This window comes from Spinacia oleracea, chromosome 1, assembly GCF_020520425.1.
Source record: "Spinacia oleracea cultivar Varoflay chromosome 1, BTI_SOV_V1, whole genome shotgun sequence".
NCBI classification, from domain to species: domain Eukaryota; kingdom Viridiplantae; phylum Streptophyta; class Magnoliopsida; order Caryophyllales; family Amaranthaceae; genus Spinacia; species Spinacia oleracea.
The window spans coordinates 7,252,949-7,267,505 of record NC_079487.1 but is presented as its reverse complement, the minus strand read 5'-3'; the positions used below and the strand labels follow the sequence as shown (position 1 = coordinate 7,267,505).

At 39.3% G+C, this 14,557-nt stretch overlaps 1 pseudogene; it reads left to right on the top strand.

Moving 5' to 3' along the window:
- Nucleotides 1-284: 284 nt before the first annotated feature.
- On the top strand, nt 285-2,893 carry LOC110779483 (protein DETOXIFICATION 43-like; annotated as a pseudogene).
- The last annotated feature ends 11,664 nt before the right edge of the window (nt 2,894-14,557 follow it).

Sequence of the window (14,557 nt, the reverse complement as noted above, 5' to 3'; positions counted from 1 at the left end):
CACAAGGCCAGGAAAATCAATTACCAATGATATATCAACACCTTCATCGAGCATTGTCTCTCAACTCAAAGGTCAACTTGAATCTACAACTAGTGAGCTCACTGAAACAAACCAAAAACTCTCAGATGCTTTAAACAAGATAGAAGTGCTTGAAAAAGATGAGAAGAGGAACAAGGAAATGATCTTGGAGCTTCAAAAGAAATTCTCTGAATTTTCACAATCTCAAGCTTAGATTATTTCATTTCTGAATAGACTATATTTAGCACCTTCATGTGTTAGGAACTATGTTTTGGTTTTCGTCCTATGCGGTATTTATTTATGTTTTGGATATGGTTACTTTTAGTTGTGAACATGTTGAGAAACTTTGAGTTATTGAATTATTAATTGCGTGTTGAAGAAGCAGGCAGCCTTGTTTGTTTTGTTTGAGCTACTGTCCAGCTATTCTGTTGCATTTTGTAGGTTGAAGTTGGTCTGGTGGTAGTGCTCCTGTTTTGCAGTTGTTGTTATGATGTTCTGCAGGTTTCTGTTTTGCAGTTGGTGTTAATATGTTCTGCAGGTTCTGACATTCTGGTATGCTTCTATACAACCTTGGTTGTATCAGTGTGTATCACCATTGGTTGGTTTTGTGTTGACTCATTAGCTTGTTTGATGGTGTTTTACATATATTCTTTTGGGCTTGTAACAGGGGGAAGAAAAAGATGTCAAATTCAATCACGTCATCTGCGATTTACATGGATGATACAGAGGTAAGATATGGAACATATCTTTGATTTAATATCTCAATATTTTCTTTTATTTGTTACAACGGAAGGAGTGTTTTTTCTTGATTAATTATCATCATGTCACAAAGAAACTATGGAAATAGCCAAGGTCCAATTCTTGAGTGATATATATTGATGAGCTTTGTACTTAAAAATTTAGTATCTGATTTTATTTAAATTTACCTATTTTATTAGTTAGTTAGTGAGTTCGTGAGTTAGAAATATAGGATTTTGTTTTGATCTGGATTTTTCAAGTAATAGCCATTGATCTAGAAGCATTGATCTGCATAATCTTCACTCATGTTCTTCAACTGGTTGTTGTCTGATAAAGCGTAGTTTGAATATTTGTTGTGGTATAAGTTGAAATTTTAATGTCCTCTTGTTTAGGCTCTTTGTAGTAGCCTATGTTTAACATTTTAAAATTTTGATATGAATTCATTACCGACACTTGGTAGCAAATATGGTAGTTTCCCCTACTTGAGACTTGAGATATACATGTAATTCATTTGGGGCTGTAAAGCCATATCATGTGGTATAAGTCATTTTATTGCTGTAAAGTCATAAAATATTATATCAGTCATTTTATTGTTGTAAAGCCATATTATACAATCCTTGGCAAACTATCTTGTAAAGCCATTCATTTTGTTGCTTTCAACTCCGTGCAACTTTGGCTTTAGCTGCTGCTCCTGTTGCCTCTCTGATTGACACCGTTTTTATTGGCCACATTGGTATGCCGCACCTTTCTTTTCCTTGTATTCTCTTTCTCTTTAACTATTTACTGCAACATTAATTGCTAATGCATCATACTTTAAACTATACGGAAACCTTTCGATCAATCATACAAATGTTTGGCTCGTTTATTGTGTGTGTAGGCGCGGTGGAACTTGTAGCAGTTGGAGTTTCCATATCTATATTCAACCAAGCATCAAAAATTACTATATACCCACTTGTTAGCATTACAACTTCTTTTGTTGCCGAGGAGGAGACAGTGAGTAAAATGAACGCAGAAGTCAAAGATGCTGAAAATCAACATCAGCAGGAATCTGCTGAAACTGGTAACTCTAAAGAGATGATGTCTCAAGATGATGTACTTGGGAAACTAGAGGAGGGTTCTATCACAAATATTAAGAAAGATGACTCTCTTCTCAGAGAAGGTCCTTGCTACATCAGATATTTAACATTTTATCTTCTACAAACTTTTTTTAACATAATCTTTCCATGATTCTGACATTTTTCAGATTACATGGAAGTCAACAAAAGACAAATAAAGTCTCAATCAGTAGTCCTGAGAAGGTTAAAGTAGGAGGAGACAAGCGGCATATCCCGTCAGCTTCTACTGCACTTGTTCTTGGATTGTTCCTTGGTGTGTGTCAAACCATATTCCTTTTCTTTGGAGCTAAAATGCCTTTAGGAATCATGGGTATAAAACATGTAATAAGTTTCTTTGAGCATCATCTTGTTCAGTATGTTTTCTCACCCACGTATAAACAGTTGCTTAATTAACCCTCATTGATCACTATGATTTTCTGCTGAGTTCTTTCTGTGTTTGGTTATTCTGCAGGACTCCCCGATGCTACAACCAGCTCTTAAGTACTTAACACTAAGATCCTTAGGTGCTCCAGCTGTGCTTCTTTCTTTAGCAATGCAAGGTGTTTTTCGAGGTTTTAAAGATACGACAACTCCCCTTTACGCTACAGGTAAAAAGTCTTATAGTTATAAACATCAATTGCTACTCTTGACAGTAGAAATATTATGTAATTAATGAAGTAGATTTGAATAAGTACTCTGGCTCTCTTCTATTTACCATTCCGAGTTTTGTTTTACAGTTGCAGCAGATGGTGCAAATATTGTACTGGATGCAGTTCTTATCTTTGCATGTCATTTGGGTGTGAGTGGTGCAGGCGTGCAGCCATTGCTCATGTGCTCTCAAAGTAAGCGCGCTGCAATTGAAAGCATTGGTTATCATACTTAGTCTTGTAACTTTTTTTTGTTAGTCTCAGACATTGTTTCGGTGTTATAGGTACTTAATGTCATTTATACTCTTATGGAGGTTGATGAGGGAAGTTTATTTGTTTCCCCCTGGTCTAAAAGCTCTGGAGTTAGGTCGATTTCTCAAAAATGGTGAGGAATAACTGAATTCAATAATCCGTATTCTTTCTCAAAAATGGTGTGAAGCTCTATGCTAACAGCTTTTAATTTACTCGGTTAGCCAGGAGCCGGGATGCAACTCCATAGACGTCGTAAGCCAAATTAAAGCTGCAGAGAAGTAGGGAATTCATAGTAGCTGTTGAAGACCTTATATGTTTTCATAGCAGTTGAAGACCTTAGTTGAAGACCTTATCTGTTCTGTTTGAGCTCAGGCATTTTTTTTTACCATAGTTGACTATGGTTAACTTTGCTAAGAGTTGTATCACCTTTATGGCTTTCAAAGTGTTGTTCGCTAGGTGTTTGTTTGTTTTCACTTGTACAAACGCCATTTTCTTTGAGTTTAATACAATGATTTTTTTACAACAAAAAATAGAACTCATTGGGTTATATAGAGTAATATATATTGCAAATATTATTATCTTAAAAATTCTTCGTCACCAATAAATTAAGAAGGTGGCTAATTTGCAACCGACTTTTTTAGTTGCCACATCGGAACTAATACATTTAGTACCAATTTAGCGACTAAAATCACTTAGTCACTAAACTACGACGGAATTAGCCAGTACCAATTAGTACCAATTTAGCGACTGCTTAAACGTTTGTTGTTAATTTGTCACTATATGATACAGTTACTAAATTGTCACGAGATCGTTGGTTGTTAATTTGTGACCACGTGATACGGTCACTAAATTGCCGCGAAATTGGTGGTCGTTAATTTGTGACTGCGTAATACGGTCACTATATTGTCACGAAATAACCATCACCAATTAGGTACTAATAAAATGTCAGTTGCTACATAGTAACTAGAAAATCCGGTAACAAAATAGCGATGATTACTAATCAGTCATCAAAAAAGCACAGATTTAGTGGTTACCATTTGGTGACTGATAATATTGTCGGTTGCAAAACTGAGACAGTTAAAATTTTGCGACCAGGTCTTTAGCGACGGATCAAATCAGTCACAAATCCGTCGCTAAAGACGTTTTGCGACTGAATTTTAATGTTTAGCGACTGATTTTTCCGTCACTAAATGTCAGCCGCCGACCACCCGAAGATGTCTTTGTGATCCCTCATCAATTGGATCAACTCTATTCGAAGTCCCGAGCCTAGGCCTCTGCCTATTCGGATACTTCTGTCTGAATCGCCCTCTAGGGGAATGTCTTCCATTTCTTGGTCTGGTTCGGGGGAAAGGGTCTCTGGTCGAGCATCAACCTCTGCGGGCTTTACCAGACTGCTCGGCTCTGCCTTTCTCCTCTTCGCCTCTTTTTCTCCACCTGGGGGAGGGCTCTTCTCATCTTCGTCCTCAGGACTGTCTCCTAGCCTTGGCTTTCGGATGGCCGTGTGACAGGTTGATCTTGCCACCTCTTGGTCGCCTTTTATCCGTTCGGCGAAACCTGCATCCGAGACGTACATCATCATCTGATGGTATGTGGATGAGACTGCTTGTATTTTGTGGATCATGGTTCATCCCATGATGACGTTATACACTGAGTCGCAGTCCATCACCAGGAATTCTTCTCGGACGTTTCTCGCCGCCAGGCTTTAGCCGATTGTGACGGGTAGGGTGATCTTTCCTCGGGGAATAGCTGCGGATCCGTTGAATCCGATCAATGGGTAGCTGACCTTGGTCAGTGACTCTTCTCCCTCTTTGAGGATGAGCTGCTCGAAACAGTTCCTGAAGATGATATTGACGGCGTTTCCTCCATCGACTAGTACTCTGTGGACATTGTGGTTGTTGAGATCCATTTCGATCACCAACGGGTCGTCATGTTTGTACTGGGTCCCGAGGCAGTCATCAGCAGTGAAGGTCATGTTCGGGGGGGTAGGCTGGTTCTCCCCAATATTGCTGAAGTTGACTCGGTGGGAGAGAGCTCTTAAGTGTTTCTTGCTGGCATGGCCGGACCTTTGTCCTCCGAACACCACGAGAATTGGTTTCTTCTTTTTCCCCTCGGTCTCATGGACTCTTCTCTGGGCTTGCTCTTGTAGCTTTCCAGATGTTGCTTTCTCTTTTTCTTCCCTCTCCGTTCTACGGTCGAGCAAGTATTGTTTTAGGTAGCCTCGGTGGATGAGGTCCTCGATGTTGTCTTTCAGCGAGTTGCATTCCTCAGTGGTATGGCCGAAGTCATCGTGGAACTCGCACCACTTGTTCTTGTTCCTACGGAGGGGGTTGGACCTGAGCTTGTCTGGTAGCTTCCACTTTTCATCATCTTTGTGGAGATTGAAAATTTCTCTTCGGGGTATGGCGAGTGGAGTGTGAAGGAAATAATGCCCTTGGTCCAAGTATGCATTCTATGTTAAGTCTAATAAATGCGGTTCAGTATTAATTAACAAGTTAATAATTCAGCGAGATCAAGTGAGCTGAATGCCTAGCTAGAGGTCGCTTCAGTTCAAGTGGAATTAATGATATTAATCCACAGCTTACTCTTGACTGAACCCGTAGGGTCACACAAATAGTACGTAAACGGATCAAGTATTTAATGGCATTAAATACTCCATCTATGGATATTCGGAATCGACGGATCTTGGTTTTAGTGGGAGCTGAGATCGTCACAGGCAAGAAATGAATACTCCGGAAACGATGATATTGCCGGAAACAGAAATATGGATCGTATCGGAAATATAAATATTATCCAAGTCGTAGATGTTGCCGGAAACGGAAACATGGTACGTATCGGAAAATGTTATCGGAAATGGAAATATTGCCGGAATCGGAAATATTGCCGGAAACGGAAATATTGCCGGAAACGGAAATATTGTCAGAAACGGAAATATTATCGGAATCGGAAAATAATTCCGGAAACGGAAATATTAATTATTTGTTCGAAACGGAAATTAATTCCGGAATCGGAAATATTAAATGTTGTTCGTATCGGAAATGAATTCCGGAATCGGGAATTTAATCGGAAGCGTATCGTACGAATTAGCATCGGACGAGGCCCGCTAGACGAAGGCCCAGCACGAAGCCAGGCCATCGCCCAGCGAGCCGCACGCAACGCACGCCTCGACCAGGCCCAGCGCAAGGCCAGGCCCAGCCAAGGGCGCGCGCGCGCACGCAGCACCGCACATGGGTTGTGCGCTTGTCGTGGGCCGCAAGGCCTGCGCGGGTGCACGGCTTGTGCGATGCGTATGCTGGAAATCCTAATTCTATTGGGATTCGTGCGAAGATTAAAATCCTAATCTTATTAGAATTGCTTTGTTATTTAGAGTCTTAATAAAGTTCTAATTAACAAATCCACATCCTAGTAGGATTACAATTCCTTTTCCATACCTCTATAAATAAGGGCCTAGGGGGTCATTATTTATACATAAGTTTTCAAGTATTCAAAACTAGGATTTTTAAGCAGAAAAATCAGCCATAACTCTTGCCCATTTAGCCGAAAATAATAGTACCTTAAGGGCGATTCTAGTTGGTCAATCTTAAGGCGGATCCGGACGTGCTGTGGACTATCTACGGAGGGACGACACTTGGAGTCCTAAAGACTTGTTCTTGTTCGGTTCGGGCGCAGCTAGGGAAGGCACGCAACAAAGAGTATGCATCTAAATTATGCTATATGATTATGTGTAAATAATATGTATTCATGGCTTAATGGTTTTTTCCGCATGATTTATGAATTGTCATATGTATCATAACCTTACAGTGGTATCACGAGCCTCTTATTATTTTCATAATCTAAATGCATGAACATGGTTAAATATTACAAATTTGCAAGAATTAAAAGGGGTGATTAATTTTCGTAATTGTTAATTAATTGCAAATTGCGTTTATTTAATTATACGTACGCAGTTTTTCGGAAGTTTCTTCGTTACTCATCCAAATCGAGTGATTTTTGTGTCAATTCCGCATGTAAAAGGCATTCTAAAATTTTGACAAAAATAATATTTTTCTGCCGAACCCAGAATTCTCAAATTCGAAGCCTAACTATGACTTTTCGAAGGTTTTAGTTTTTCGAATGCAAAATTTCGTAAATTTAAGATGTTAAATTAAATATTTGCGATTCTTGTTGATAAATCTTGAATTTTTGATTGACCTACTGTATATGTTTAACAAGTTTGAATGCCTAGCCTTGTTAATTATGCAATCTAATTTGTAATTATGATTAATTTGTTGAAAATTAGAATAATTTAGAATTAATTTGATTTTCATAATTAATTATAATTTAATTAGAAACCTATGATTAAAAACCACCATAAAAATTGTAAATTTATGATAAATTTTAAATTTTTATGACCTAGGCTTGAATCCATGATAATCGGAAATCAATTGAATAATAAATTTTCGATTTTTCGCCCTAAAATTGTGAAATTAATATTAATTTATTAATTTGTCATTAATTTTAAATATAAATTTTAAATTTTTATGCGATTCGTTCATATAACTTGCACGCACAAAGCAATGGACGCTTCGTGTTACCCTTAAGGGGTGTTGTATAGTGCGGGCATGCGACGACGAGCAAGGGAGCTCGTCGCCCGTGCGGCACGAATGCAATGAGCAGGGGCATGGTGCACGAGCACAAGGCAGCAGCCCTGCCTTGTGTCGTGGGCCACGAGCTATGGATGAATGGGCATGGGCGAAGGCAAGGCATAGCAGTCGCGTGTGGGCAGCAAGCGAGCTGCGCCACAACGCGCACTGCCTCGCGCAAGCGCGCGCAGCCTCGCGCGCAGCGAGCGCAAGCTCGCGTGCCACGAGCGCTGCGCCCAGCGCTGATCGCGCGCAGCGCGCAATTGCTCGCGCACAGCGAGCGATGGCTCGCGTGCATCAAGCTCTGGAGCGCGCGCAGCAAGCGCTGGCGAGCGCGCACAGCGAGCGATGGCTCGCGTGCGTCGAGCGCTGGCGCGCGCGCAGCGAGCACCACTTGTGCGATGGCTTGCGATGGGAAAATGCAGCAGCTATGCGACGAGCGCATGGGCTGCGCGCACATGGCCAGCGATGGCTGTGTGCGTGTGGCCCATGGGCGTGCGATGCGTAGGGTGTTTGCGTTGCGATTAGATCGTTTTGAATGTTTAATTTGAAATTTTCAGTTTACGTAATTTTAATTAATTTTAAAATTAATAATTTAAATTATTTTCTTGGATTTTAATTTTGAATATTGTAATTATAATAAATTTTATTTATTCTAATTATTTTACTAAAATTAAAATCATGAATTAATTTAAATACGACTGAAATTAAATTAAACTTTTGGATTCAATTATAAATTTATATGAGCTTTAAATTTTAATTAAATTTGTATGTTTCCGGTTAGACTAGAAATACATTTTTATGTTTAAAATTAGTAAAGCATATGAATTTATTGGTTTAAGTGGGAGCGCTTTTAGTCATAAACTCTTGATTAGGTCTACAAATCCTTAAGGTTAAAACAACTTGATTAGAATTAATAAGGACTGAATAATTGGTAGATTATTGGTGCCCTTGATTAATTGCTGCAAATGTTTACGTGATGCATAATGTGTTTTAACTAACCAGCTATGTGGGCCATTCATGATAATGAATGGGTGAATGGTATATATTGTATATGTACTGTTTTGCAGGTTATGAAGTGACTAGTATGGCCCAAATAGGATAGAAAATATGGTCTGCGTACCATTAATTTGAATGTAATTGGTCTAAAGTACCAAAGTTGTTTTTCAAATTCAAATATGGTCTGCGTACCATCAAATAGTTGTAATTAGTTTTAATTATAGCTTATTCTATTTGAAGAAAATGGTGCCTCCCACGGAGATTTTCAAGACGGACTTTGAAGTCAAAGCTTCAAGATGAAGTCGGGCCATACTAGATCACAAATATCTTATGCATGTTTTAAGTTATTTATTGTTTTAAATATGTCTTAAAATGCATGAGATCAAAAGCTTGATTATGTTGCATGATTAAGGATTTTAGTTCACTTAAAATCTAACCAACATAGTAAGAGCCTTAAGTTCCAAACTTAAAAATTGAGTTAAAAGGTGCCATGCCAAAATATACACTTGCTTGGATATCCTTTACATCAATCTAGTAATAGTTTTCGCTCAGCGAGGTGTTACTTATTGGTCCTAAAGGGGCAAGGTACACAAATAATTGTGAGTACATGTTAGTTTTGGTGAAACTCAACGATATAAGTAAGGAGTCCTTTTATGTCGTGGCAAATTCGATAGGTTTACCTAATAAGTTCTTAGACGTACCTATCAACCAAGAATAGTTTCTAGACTATTAGCAAAAGGCTTTTGCTTACCTAAGATGTTCTAGGATTAAGTCGACAAACTGTGCTTAGTTCTTCAATGATTTTAGGATCTTGGAATCATTTTATTCACACCTGCCGGAACACATAACTTGAATAAAATGCTTAATAAACATTGAATTATGCATGTATGCTAGAATTTAAGTTTATTAAGAGAAACTGTGAATGGTTATTTATTTGTTTATTCTTTTCAATTGTAGTTTTTAATATGGCAAACAACAATTCATTCAACATTCGATCAATTCTCGAAAAGGAGAAGTTGAACGGGAAAAACTTCCTTGACTGGCAAAGGAACTTGCAAATAGTTCTTATGCAGGAAGAAAAGGAGTATGTCCTAGATGAGGCGATGCCCGAAGCCGCAGGCGACGGGGTCACTCAGGCAGCCCTCAATCGTTGGATTGATGCCAACAAGGATGTGAAATGTCTAATGCTCGCCACCATGAGTGCGGATCTGCAGAAAACGTTCATCAACTCAGATGCTTTCACAATCATCAGTGAGTTGAAGAACATGTTCCAAGATCTGGCTCGAGTCGAAAGATTCGAGACTCATAGGCAAATTCTTGAGACCAAGCTTAAAAAAGGCGAGCCCGTAAGTCCACATGTTCTCAAAATGATTGGACTCATTGAGAATATGAGTCGGCTGGATCAGCAATTTTCTCAGGAAATGGCTATAGACACCATCCTCCATTCTCTTCATAGCGGGTATGATCAGTTCAAACTGAACTACAGTATGAATAGTCTAGACAAAACGCTCACTGAGCTTCACGGTATGCTGAAGACCGCTGAAAAGACGCTCAAAAGTGATAAGCAGGATGTGCTTATGGTGCGTGGGGGCAAGTTCAAGAAATCTGGAAAGAAGAGGAATGCTAAGAAAGGTGGCGACAAGGCCAGCCCAACTAAGCAAACTGGCGCCAAATCTGTAAAGAGGAAGGCTAGTCAACCCACTTCTGAATCCGAATGCTTCTACTGCAAGAAGAAGGGGCATTGGAAGAGAGATTGCTTGAAGCTAAAGGAAGATCAGAAGAACGGAACAGTCGTTCCATCTTCAGATATTTTCGTTATAGACTGTATACTTGCTAATTCAACTTCTTGGGTATTAGATACAGGTTGTGGCTCACACTTATGTTCCAATCCACAGGGACTAAGAAGAAGTAGAAAGTTAAGCAAGGGTGAAGTCGACCTACGAGTGGGAAATGGAGCACGGATTGCTGCATTAGCTGTAGGAACTTACTTTTTGTCGTTGCCCTCCTGGCTAGTTATGGAACTGGAAGAATGTTTCCATGTTCCAAGTCTTACTAAAAACATCATTTCAGTTTCTTGCTTAGATGCTAAGGGATTTTCCTTTTTAATAAAAGACAATAGTTGTTCGTTTTATTTTAAAGAGATGTTTTATGGATCTGCTAGATTAGTCAATGGACTTTATTTATTAGATCACGACAAACAAGTATATAACATAAATACCAAAAAGGCCAAAAAGAATGATTTAGATCTCACCTATTTGTGGCATTGTCGATTAGGCCATATAAACTTGAAACGCTTAGAAAGACTTCAAAATGAAGGAATTCTAGAACCATTTGACTTAGAGGATTATGGTAAATGCGAATCATGTTTACTTGGCAAAATAACAAAGCAACCTTTCTCTAAAATTGGAGAAAGAGCAAATGAACTATTGGGTTTAATCCATACAGATGTATGTGGACCAATGAGTACAAATGCTAGAGGTGGTTTCAGCTACTTTATCACTTTCACTGATGACTTCAGTAGGTATGGTTATGTCTACCTAATGAAGCATAAGTCTGAATCCTTTGACAAATTCAAGGAATTTCAGAGTGAAGTAGAGAATCAATTAGGCAAGAAGATAAAGGCACTGCGGTCTGATAGAGGCGGTGAATATCTGAGCTATGAATTTGATGACCATCTGAAAGAATGTGGAATTCTATCAGAATTGACTCCTCCTGGAATACCACAATGGAACGGTGTGTCGGAACGGAGGAACAGAACCTTGCTAGACATGGTCAGGTCAATGATGGGTCAGGCCGAACTTCCATTAGAATTTTGGGGACATGCACTAAATACAGCTGCACTCACTATAAATAGAGCTCCGTCTAAAGCTGTCGAAAAGACTCCATACGAATTGTGGTTTGGAAAGCCTCCAAATGTGTCTTTTCTTAAGATTTGGGGATGTGAAGTATACGTCAAACGATTAATTTCAGACAAACTTCATCCAAAATCTGACAAATGTATCCTTGTGGGCTATCCAAAGGAAACAAAGGGGTATTACTTCTACAATACATCTGAGAACAAGGTATTTGTTGCTCGAGATGGTGTCTTTTTGGAGAAAGATCACATTTCCAAAATGACAAGTGGGAGAAAAGTAGACCTCGAAGAAATTCGAGTCGAACAACAAACTTTAGAGAATGCTCAAGATGACATTCAGGATGAAACTCAGAGATCTTTAGAAGAATCTGGTGAGAATCATGGTCAATCTAGAAATGTTACCCCGCGTAGATCGCAAAGATATAGCTCTCAACCGGAAAGGTACTTAGGTATTTTGACGAACGAGAGCTATGACGTTCTATTACTTGAAAGTGATGAACCTGCGACTTACAAACAAGCTATGACGAGCCCTAGCTCCAAGCAGTGGCAAGAAGCCATGCAATCTGAATTAGACTCCATGTCTGAAAACCAAATATGGGATTTGGTCGATTTGCCAGATGGCTACCAAGCCATTGGAAGCAAATGGGTTTTCAAACTGAAAAAGGACAAGGATGGGAAACTTGAAGTTTTCAAAGCTAGATTGGTTGCAAAAGGTTACAGGCAAGTCCACGGTGTGGATTACGATGAAACCTTTTTCCAGTTGCAATGCTAAAGTCTATTCGGATAATGTTAGCAATCGCTGCATATTACGATTACGAAATATGGCAGATGGATGTCAAAACTGCTTTCTTAAACGGCGTTTTAACAGAAACTGTGTTTATGACACAGCCTGAAGGTTTTGAAGATCCAAAGAATGCTAAAAAGGTATGCAAGCTAAAGAAGTCAATCTACGGATTGAAGCAGGCATCCAGGAGCTGGAATATACGTTTTGATGAAGCAGTCAGTGACTTTGGTTTCATCAAGAACGCAGACGAATCTTGTGTATACAAGAAGGTCAGTGGGAGCAAAATTGATTTCCTAGTATTATATGTCGACGACATATTACTTATCGGAAATGACATTCCTATGTTGAACTCTGTCAAGATTTGGCTTGGGAAATGTTTTTCGATGAAAGATCTAGGAGAAGCACAGTACATATTGGGCATCAAGATTTACAGAGATAGATCTAAAAAGATGATTGGACTTAGTCAAAGCACTTATATCAATAAGGTGCTTGATAGGTTCAAGATGGCGGACTCCAAGCGAGGCTACCTACCCATGTCTCATGGAATGACTCTAAGCAAGACTCAGTGCCCAAAAACACTTGATGAGCGTAGACGAATGAATGAGATTCCATATGCATCATTGATTGGTTCAATAATGTATGCTATGATATGTACACGCCCGGATGTTGCGTATGCACTCAGTGCTACGAGCAGATACCAGTCAAACCCAGGAGAGGCGCATTGGACTGCTGCCAAGAACATTCTGAAGTACCTGAAAAGGCACAAAGATGACTTCCTGGTCTATGGTGGAGATGATGAATTAATTGTTAAAGGCTATACGGACGCAAGTTTCCAAACCGATAAAGATGATTTCAGATCACAGTCTGGGTTTGTCTTCTGCCTCAATGGAGGAGCAGTAAGCTGGAAAAGTGTTAAGCAAAGCACCATTGCGGATTCTACAACTGAAGCGGAGTACATTGCTGCACATGAAGCAGCAAAGGAAGCTATATGGCTAAGGAAGTTCATAGGTGAACTTGGTGTAGTCCCCTCCATTAAAGGACCAATTGCCCTGTATTGTGATAATAACGGAGCTATTGCACAGGCAAAGGAGCCTAGACACCACCAGAGAGTCAAGCATGTACTTCGTAGATTTCACCTTCTACGAGAGTTCGTTGAAAGGAAAGAAGTCGAGATAAGCAAAACTGGTACTGATGACAACATATCAGATCCATTAACTAAACCTCTGCCGCAGGCGAAGCACAACTCGCACACTGCAGCTATGGGAATCAAGCATATTGGAGAATGGCTTTGATGTCTCTGTTTAATGTTTTAAAGTTTTAGAGTTTAAATCTTTGTAAAACATTATTGGTTAATCATTCACAATAAATGAAAAGAATTCATTTTTCCATTTAATTTGTGGTTTATTAAATGATGAACCCCTTCAATTTGACGATATATTCAAGATAGACTGTCAGGACCAGTCCTGTGACTAAGAAATGTCTATCAAGTGAACTTGAATGTCAAAGGTTGAAAATGGTCCCTAGTTGGAGTTTTCTATAAAATTGGACGCATAGAAAACGTTAGACGATTAGAATGCAAGATGACTAGTAGTTCTGTTTCTTGAACTATGTGGACATGGCAATGTCATAATCATTTGCATAGATACTTACTTTGGGAAGACTAGTATCGGACAAGACCTATGAAACTTTACTGTAAGAGATGAAAATCTGTCTTAAGTAAATTTCATTAAAATTATTAGACACTAAATCCTCAATACCTGAGTGATTTGAGATTACTTGTTTGAGAACTGGTTGCTTTGACGTTGACCAACCGTCGCACCGTAAAAGGAGGCTATAAAGGCAACGCTCAGGTAATCACCTATCAAACGAAGTCTAATCTCAAGATCACAAGATTGGGATTGTCCTCCCATAAATCGGGATGAGATGCTTAAAAGTTGTACAAGGCCACTCGGAGAGCTAGAAACTGTGAAATGCATGGCCGTGCTCGGATGAATCATAGGCTATGATTATCTGTCTATTGGATCAGTTGAACTCTGAAACCGAGAAACACCTCTGGACATAATAAGGATGACAACTCTTACCTTATGTTCAAGAGCAAGCATCGAGCGACAAAGGAATTAGGAAATGCACACTTGTCCCTAAGGACAAGTGGGAGACTGAAGGAAATAATGCCCTTGGTCCAAGTATGCATTCTATGTTAAGTCTAATAAATGCGGTTCAGTATTAATTAACAAGTTAATAATTCAGCGAGATCAAGTGAGCTGAATGCCTAGCTAGAGGTCGCTTCAGTTCAAGTGGAATTAATGATATTAATCCACAGCTTACTCTTGACTGAACCCGTAGGGTCACACAAATAGTACGTAAACGGATCAAGTATTTAATGGCATTAAATACTCCATCTATGGATATTCAGAATCGACGGATCTTGGTTTCAGTGGGAGCTGAGATCGTCACAGGCAAGAAAAGAATACTCCGGAAACGATGATATTGCCGGAAACGGAAATATGGATCGTATCGGAAATATAAATATTATCCAAGTCGTAGATGTTGCC